Raw genomic sequence first — 7,227 nt, 5'->3', positions numbered from 1 at the left:
GCAGCCAGAAGCACCTCCCACTACCTCCGCAGCTCCCCGCCCACATCCCAGTCAGCAGGGAGCAGTCGCTTGGGCGCTGGGCCAGCCTAGCCCATGACGGGCCGAAAGTGGGTCAACTGCGGCTGCGCCGCAGTCCAGCGCCTGCTGGGAAATGTAGTCGCGGGGCGGGGCGCGGGAGGCCAGCAGGCTGCGCCTGGGCTGGGCGTGGCCGAGGTCCTGCTCCGCCCCATCTCCACCGAGGGGACTTGGAAGCGCCCCACCCGGGTTTCTTCTAGGTCTGGGCTAGGCGGCGCTGTGCCCCGCGCCCGCGGATGTCCATCCAGGGGCCTTGGAAGCGCCCAGCGCGGGTTTCCTCCACGTATGGGCTACGCGGAGCCGTGCCCCGCGCCCGCCCCGGGGCAGAAGCTGCAGAAGTTCATGGTGGGCGCTCCCTGTTGTACGCACACTCACACACGGAAGTATCACGCTAACATATCAGCCAGAGTTGCACATCTTTTAGAGCTTCCTGATCATTTTGTTTTTAAAAATAAAAAAGCTGAAAGCAAGCTGTACTGTCCACCTGCAGGACGTTGGTCCTCCCACCGGCCGCACTCCGTCCTCTCGTTAGCCCCTACGTCGGGAGTTTCTCGGTACTCCAAGACCTTCCACTCGCCCACTCCGTGTCGTCGTCGCCGTGGCGCTTGCCTTTTTACCCGAGGGGCTCAAACCTGTTGCCTGATGAGTTTTCATTTACAGGAAACTCTGGTCATCTCTTCCCTGAGACAACACAGCGGCTTCCTGGGGCTTGTTCCCATTTCTAGTTTGTTGAGGTCTCCAGAAAAACTCTTTCATCTGAAGTACATTTCCCTTTGTAGTAATCCTGCAGTGAATCCTGTAAATGTTTCAGATATCAAGTAACATGTAGCATGGCAGGAGAGTGGAAATGAGACATGCTATATGTTTTTTCGGTCTCATTTCTCCTATCATCCCCCACTCCCCGAGATTTTTGCTCAATTCAGTAGAGCAGATATTTTGATTTGTCAGTTATATCCCGCGCCCTGGAGCTGTAAAGATAGATGACACAGTTCAGAGTTCCTATCATCAGAGATTGAGATTTTATACACACAGAAACACACACACACACACACACACACACACACATACACACACACAATGCCTTGAAACTACACTGACATTATTATTACCCTATATAAACTTATGATTACACTACTGGTGTGACTCAGCACCATATACAGCCAAAGGAATGAGAAGTTATCCTCCATATGTGTTCAATATGTCAAAATGCACCCTACTGTCATACATAGCTAATTAAAACAATTAATTAAAAAACTACACTATGTGAAAGAACAAAGTCCCTGTCTGCTCCAGACCAGATCTCCCTTGGGTATCTAGGGACCTCTCCTTTCTCACTTGTCAGGTTCCCAGTTTCTTCCACATTTCACTTGCATACTAGCAACACTATCAATCTACCAAAGGCACACCCAAGTCCATTCCTTTTAAATGGACGTTTTGTAAATGTTTTTCTTTTCTGAATACCTTGATATTATTATATTACTAAAAAACCTCACTACAACGAAGGGACAAAGGAAGGAAAAACACTTAAGGATTGAAAATGAAATTATTGGGCACTGATTTCTTCAACCTACAAAGTTACTTGTAATCCTCTGTTACATAGGATGATCTTTTGGGATATCAGAACTGATGTCCATGGAGAGGGGGAACGTAAAAATATAGGGTGATGAGTGATATGTAAGGGAAGGACATCCTGTCCTTGTCCTCTCTGGCCTCCCCCTCTTCCCATGGATACTTGTGCAAAGAACAGGAAACACATTATATCTGGTCTAGTTGCAAATAAAGATGGCAAGCTCTAGCTTCTCTGTTATTGAATGTTTCCGTTTTGTGAATTTATCCTTTAGTACAATAAGAAGTTGATCAGGGCCTGGTGTATTCCCTGTGTCATAAATTATTTTGGATGCTAAGTGTCCTTTGAGATACAACCCAGTTTTCTCATTTACAACTCAAATAACAAAAGTCCAAAGAAATTGATTCTTGTCCACAATGATTTCCTGCCTGCTAATTCAGGGATTTTTTTGTTAATTAACAGGTTGACTCTTCTCATTTGATCTACCAGAGTACCAAGGAGACAATTATTCAATAACCACTTTTTTTTTTTTTAATCTGAGGGGTTTAAGTAATCTTACAGGTTTGAATATTAGCTGTTTTTCTCTAATGTAGACGGGTGCTGATTCATCCTTCAACTCAATTCATAACAGACTATGAAACATAATTAAATTGAGATAACCTGGACTACCATATATATGCAAAAAGCACTGTTTTGATTCGTGGTTTAACTTTATTACCTTTTTTTCCTTTTCAAGAATTTATTTATACTCAAGATAATGTTGATGATTTATGTCATGAGAATATCATTCAATTTACCAAAATATTAAAAGTGGTTATAGTAGAAATGGGATTATGGAGCAATTTTCACTTGTTCAAAATCTTTCATATATGGTTATATTTCTTTTTAGTAACAAAAAATACTTTTAAATAGGAGAACTGCCCTTGTAGTTCTTTTGCCTCAAATTGCTTTAAGATAATAAGATACATGCATTCCCAAATTTCCTCCTAAATGAATCAACTTCTAAAATTATTCATTTTTTTAGTAGTGAACTTACTGGTGTTTCCCCTGCCCCACTTTGTGCTTTTCTGTTTTTCATATTTTCTATATTAATTATGAATTACTAAAATTATTTTATTGAATATAACATATATACAGAAAAAGCCAATGAACTTTGACAAATTCAACATATCCATATAACCACTATTCAAATCATGACATACAACATTATAGGCATCCCAGAAGCTTCCTCTCAATGTACATTCTCAGTTATAACAGCAAAAATGTCTCTTGAATTCCAGGGAAATATCCTTTAAAAGTTAATGCCAAAAATGACATAGCATTTGTAATTAGTCAAAGTTAAACTTTATTTTACTCTCTACTTAATTTTCCAGATTTGGAAACCTTGAGCAAATGAGATTTTTTTCATCCTTGATTATTTTGTTTTTAATATGGTAATATCAGTTACACTACAAAGTAACAGTGAGATTATATGAGAGATGAAATGTAAATCCCTTTGCATAGTGCCTAGCATATGGTAAATACTAATAATGGCTATATTTTAATACAATTCAGAATATTGACTAAAATGATGCATATAAAAAGCAGGCCTTGAGCTGGGCAAGGTGGCACATTCCTGTAATCCCAGCTACTTCTGAGGCTGAGGCAGGAGGATTACAAAGTTTGAGGTCAGCCTGGAGAGTTTAGCAAATTTGTCTCAAAATTGCCTAAGCAATTTGTCTAAAAATTAAAAACAAAAAACAGGCCCTGATAAATATGAGGGGTTCGATTATTGTTCTTTTTACTTTCTCATCCCTCTTCCCCTATTCAGAATTTTAATGTAGTAGAGTTAAAATAATCTTATAAACAAAACAAAATTAATGCCTAAGTCTAACATTTAAGACCTCATAGTGTGGTTGATTTTCTGGTCTTTTCCTTTATAATGAAGTCTAAATAATATAAAAATAGTGTTCCCTAAGAACACAGAGTTAAAACCAGATTAAAGTGAAAAATGTAAAATACTAAAAGTTTATTTTGATAATAGGAATATTTTCTACTTTTTGTTATATATGTGTATGTGTTGTGGGATGACCATTATAGTTCTATAAAATGACAATACATCTGCTTTTCTGTGTGTTTGTGTGTGTGTGTGTGTATGTGTGTGTGTTTCATTAAAATGAGTGGTTATTTTTTTTCAAGTGGTTTTATTTTATTTTATTTTATTTATTTTTGATGCTTTTATTGAAAAGGTACATTTAAAAAAATACACAGACATTTTACCATTTACAGATTGCAGATATCAATACTCTAAAAGAGTTCACTATTTTATTGTTTTATGATACTTTTTGCCCCTGTATCACAAATATTCTAGTCTTGTTGATACCAACTTCGAAAGGGGGGCATGGGAGCATGACCTGCAACATATTCAGTGAACAGAAAGACAAATTGTTCAATTATAAATTTTATATCTTCTGTACATTATTGCATTAGGGAGCCACAAAATTATGTAGCATCATTACAAATAAAAACAGGTTAAAAATGAAGATAATTACGTAGAAATACATGGATTCATTGTCTTCTTGCAGAATGCACAGGAGGTGTCAAAATGTACAATTTAGGAAGCTCTTTTTGTGTTTGTATATATTTGCTTAGCAACTCAAACCAGTGAGGAAGCTACAAAATAAGTTAGACAAAAATAGCAAACAGGTAGTAATTATAGCTATGTTATATGGCTTTCTATTTTGTTTAAATATCTCCAAATAAAATATGAAATAAAGAAAATACATTATCTTTTGTTCTCTTAACGAGAAATTCAAAGCTATTTTGCTTCCTAACATTTACACAGCAACTAAAGATGTTGAATTCAGACAAGAGATACAATCTAGTACTACACAGGATACAACAGTACTTGGGTCTAAAACAGTAAACAATCCCTGTCGAGAGTACACCAAAAAGAAAATGTGATCCGTTGGTAAGATGGTATTCACAAGTAAGCACTTGTGTTCTATTTTTCTTTCACACTAGAATATGCCCAGTTGGATTCCAGAGCTATTTACAGACATCTGAGGAAGATCCTAGTTTTCAAGTCTGTCAGGAAAATATTCCATATTGTTCTAAGCCAGATTATACCCATGGGAAAACAGAGACTGTTTTTCTTTTTCTTTACTTTCTGACTGTACATTTTCAAGAACCCAGATTTCTCAGATACACCAATTAAATGGGGTCGAGTTGGGGAGGGAAGAGGGAACCTGTGCTGCTCACATTCCAAAATGATTTGATCGGTCCATAAAAGCACTCTTGAATCTAGTGATTTGTTTTTCACTGAAGCTGGGGTTTCAGGTGGTAGGCTGCATTTTGTGGGTAGGTGGGATACTTACTGTTACACAAAATGCTCAAGTTGCTGAAATCCTTTTGGCTTGGCTTTTCGACTTTCCTACTGGCCTGGCTGGTCTTGGGGCTTGCAGATGTCAGTATGGGGCAAACAGGATGGAGGCCGGAGTGGCACAGATGGGCCCGTGCCCTGGCCTCAGGAGAGCTGGAGGGATGGCTGGAGCCTGGAAGAGCGAGGAAGATGGCCGGGGTGGCAGTGACAGTGCAGAGGACACAGCCGCTGCTGCTGCCAGGGGTGAGGACAGGAAGGCTGGGGCCAAAGGTTTCATCATATCTTTCTGGAATGCAAGTTTTGCTGTTAAAATGCTTGGGCTCTGCTGGAGTTTGTTGTAAGGGCTGTATTTCAGCTTCAGTGGCTTCCCTGCAACTCGGTCTTTATGCCTCTGGCTAGAAATGTGCTGTTTGAGTTGAATTTCCGAGTTAACATGAACATCACAGATTTCACAATGAAATGTCTTGTTCTGTAGTCCTGACCCCTTATTGCCATTCTGCATCTTTAATCTTGATCCAGGTCTAGGATAGGACTTAATTGGACCAGCTCCATTACAAGCCTCAACCATGGTCTTGTGTTTAGATCCTGTGTTGTGTGCCTCTAGCTATGACAGGGAGTTCGCAGCCACTTTGCATAGTGAACAATAAAGCAATTTTTTGGCTTTCTTTTCTTTGGATTCAGCAACAGACCCTGGTGCTCCATTTGTGCTTTTGGAGGGCGAAGTGGCTGTCCCAGGTGGCAGGGCAGTTGTGCCAGATTTGAGGAGAAATGAGCCACTTTCAGAGCATGATGGCTGACTGAAACTATTGGCTTTCAGCTTTCCTTTATCTTCTGATTTGTCAGAGCTGTTGCCTGTGATTGGAGTGATGGAGCAGCTGGGATTAGCCTTTGCGCTGTCCTTGGAAGAAACCATTTTGGGTTTATTTTTCGTTGCCTCTAGTGCTTTGACCTTCATGGCATGTTTACTTCCTTTGTAGTGGGCCTCGACCTGGCTATCTGAGTTAAAGCGAAGCTGACAGACATTACAAGAAATAACTTTTTTCTTCTTTGGGGGAATGGATACTCCAAATGTGTGGTTAATGACTGCTTTTTGCACAGGATCCATTGTGTTAAAATTTGGAAAGAGCCCAATAGCCAAACTACCATCCACTGGAAAAGACATAAATGGTTTGATATCCAGTGAAGGCTGCATCATCAGAGTAGGAGTGCGCACAAGAGCAGGAAGGGTAGTAGTATGGCATGAACTGCCTGTGCTGGTGTTGGGGCTGGGGCTGACCAGCAGTGTCCCCGAGCTCTGGGCTGGAAGCGGGGGCTGCCCATCGCTCAGCTGCTTCACTCGTTTGGGATGGGATTTGCCGTTGTAATGGACCTGGGCCTGGGCTGCAGAGTTCAGCTGGATGTTGCACACCTCACAGAAGGAGAACAGAATTTTCTTTTTCTCTTTACTTAACTAGTCCTCAGGCCTGTCGGTCTTAATCCCCCTTTCTTCAAAGCACCGTAGAAAAGCTGCCATATTCATAATTCCATCTTCAAGATGGTACTTCATACACTGGGTTGTGTTCTAAAACCCCCTTTTTAAGTCGGTTGATGGGAAATTGTGCATATTTTCTTATAGATTTAGAAAAACAAATTGCTTTTAGGTTTCCAGATCAGCCCATAAACATCAATTTAATCTTCGATGAACTTGAAACGTAGACCATCTCGGCGCGCCGGCCGCAGGCACGTAGGGCAGTGGCTCCTCCAGCCTGGAAGCTGTTGCTCGCGCTCCTGCGGTTGCGGCCGTCCCGCCAGGGCTGCCCTGAAGCTCCGCGCAGACGCTCTCCCGCGATCTGCTGCAGCCCCGGACGGTAGCTACCGTGACAGCCGAGGCGGTGGCCACGGCGACGGCGACAGCTGGGCGCAGCGCGGCCCCGGAACTGTCCAACTCTTTCGGGAGTGGGGCTCAGACGCCCGGCCGCGGCCCCGGCGCTGAGCGCCTGTGCGCCCGGCCTCGCCCAGGTGAGCCGCGTGTGCCCTGAGCCCGCCGGGCGCGCCCTGCCCGCACCAGCTGCCCGCCGGGCTCCCTTGTCTGGCCGAGGACCCCCGGGTTTAGACGCTCCAACGCCATTCCCGCGCGCCGATGGTGGTGACGGTTGACCAAGGAGAGACTTGCAAGGCACACACACTAAAGCGATGAGGCGGGACTGTTCGGGGCTGGTTGACACTGTAGAGCCTCCCGCAGCAG

The 7,227-nt window shown here is 42.6% G+C and overlaps 1 pseudogene; it reads right to left on the bottom strand.

The window, feature by feature from the left end:
• Positions 1-5,088: 5,088 nt before the first annotated feature.
• Positions 5,089-6,534, bottom strand: LOC144253004 (zinc finger protein 385B pseudogene; annotated as a pseudogene).
• Between the last annotated feature and the right edge of the window lie 693 nt (positions 6,535-7,227).

Source organism: Urocitellus parryii, unplaced genomic scaffold (genome assembly GCF_045843805.1).
Source record: "Urocitellus parryii isolate mUroPar1 unplaced genomic scaffold, mUroPar1.hap1 Scaffold_83, whole genome shotgun sequence".
In the NCBI taxonomy this organism is placed as follows: Eukaryota; Metazoa; Chordata; class Mammalia; order Rodentia; family Sciuridae; genus Urocitellus; species Urocitellus parryii.
The sequence above is the reverse complement of the archived record's forward strand: the minus strand, read 5'-3'. Positions and strand labels throughout refer to the sequence as shown.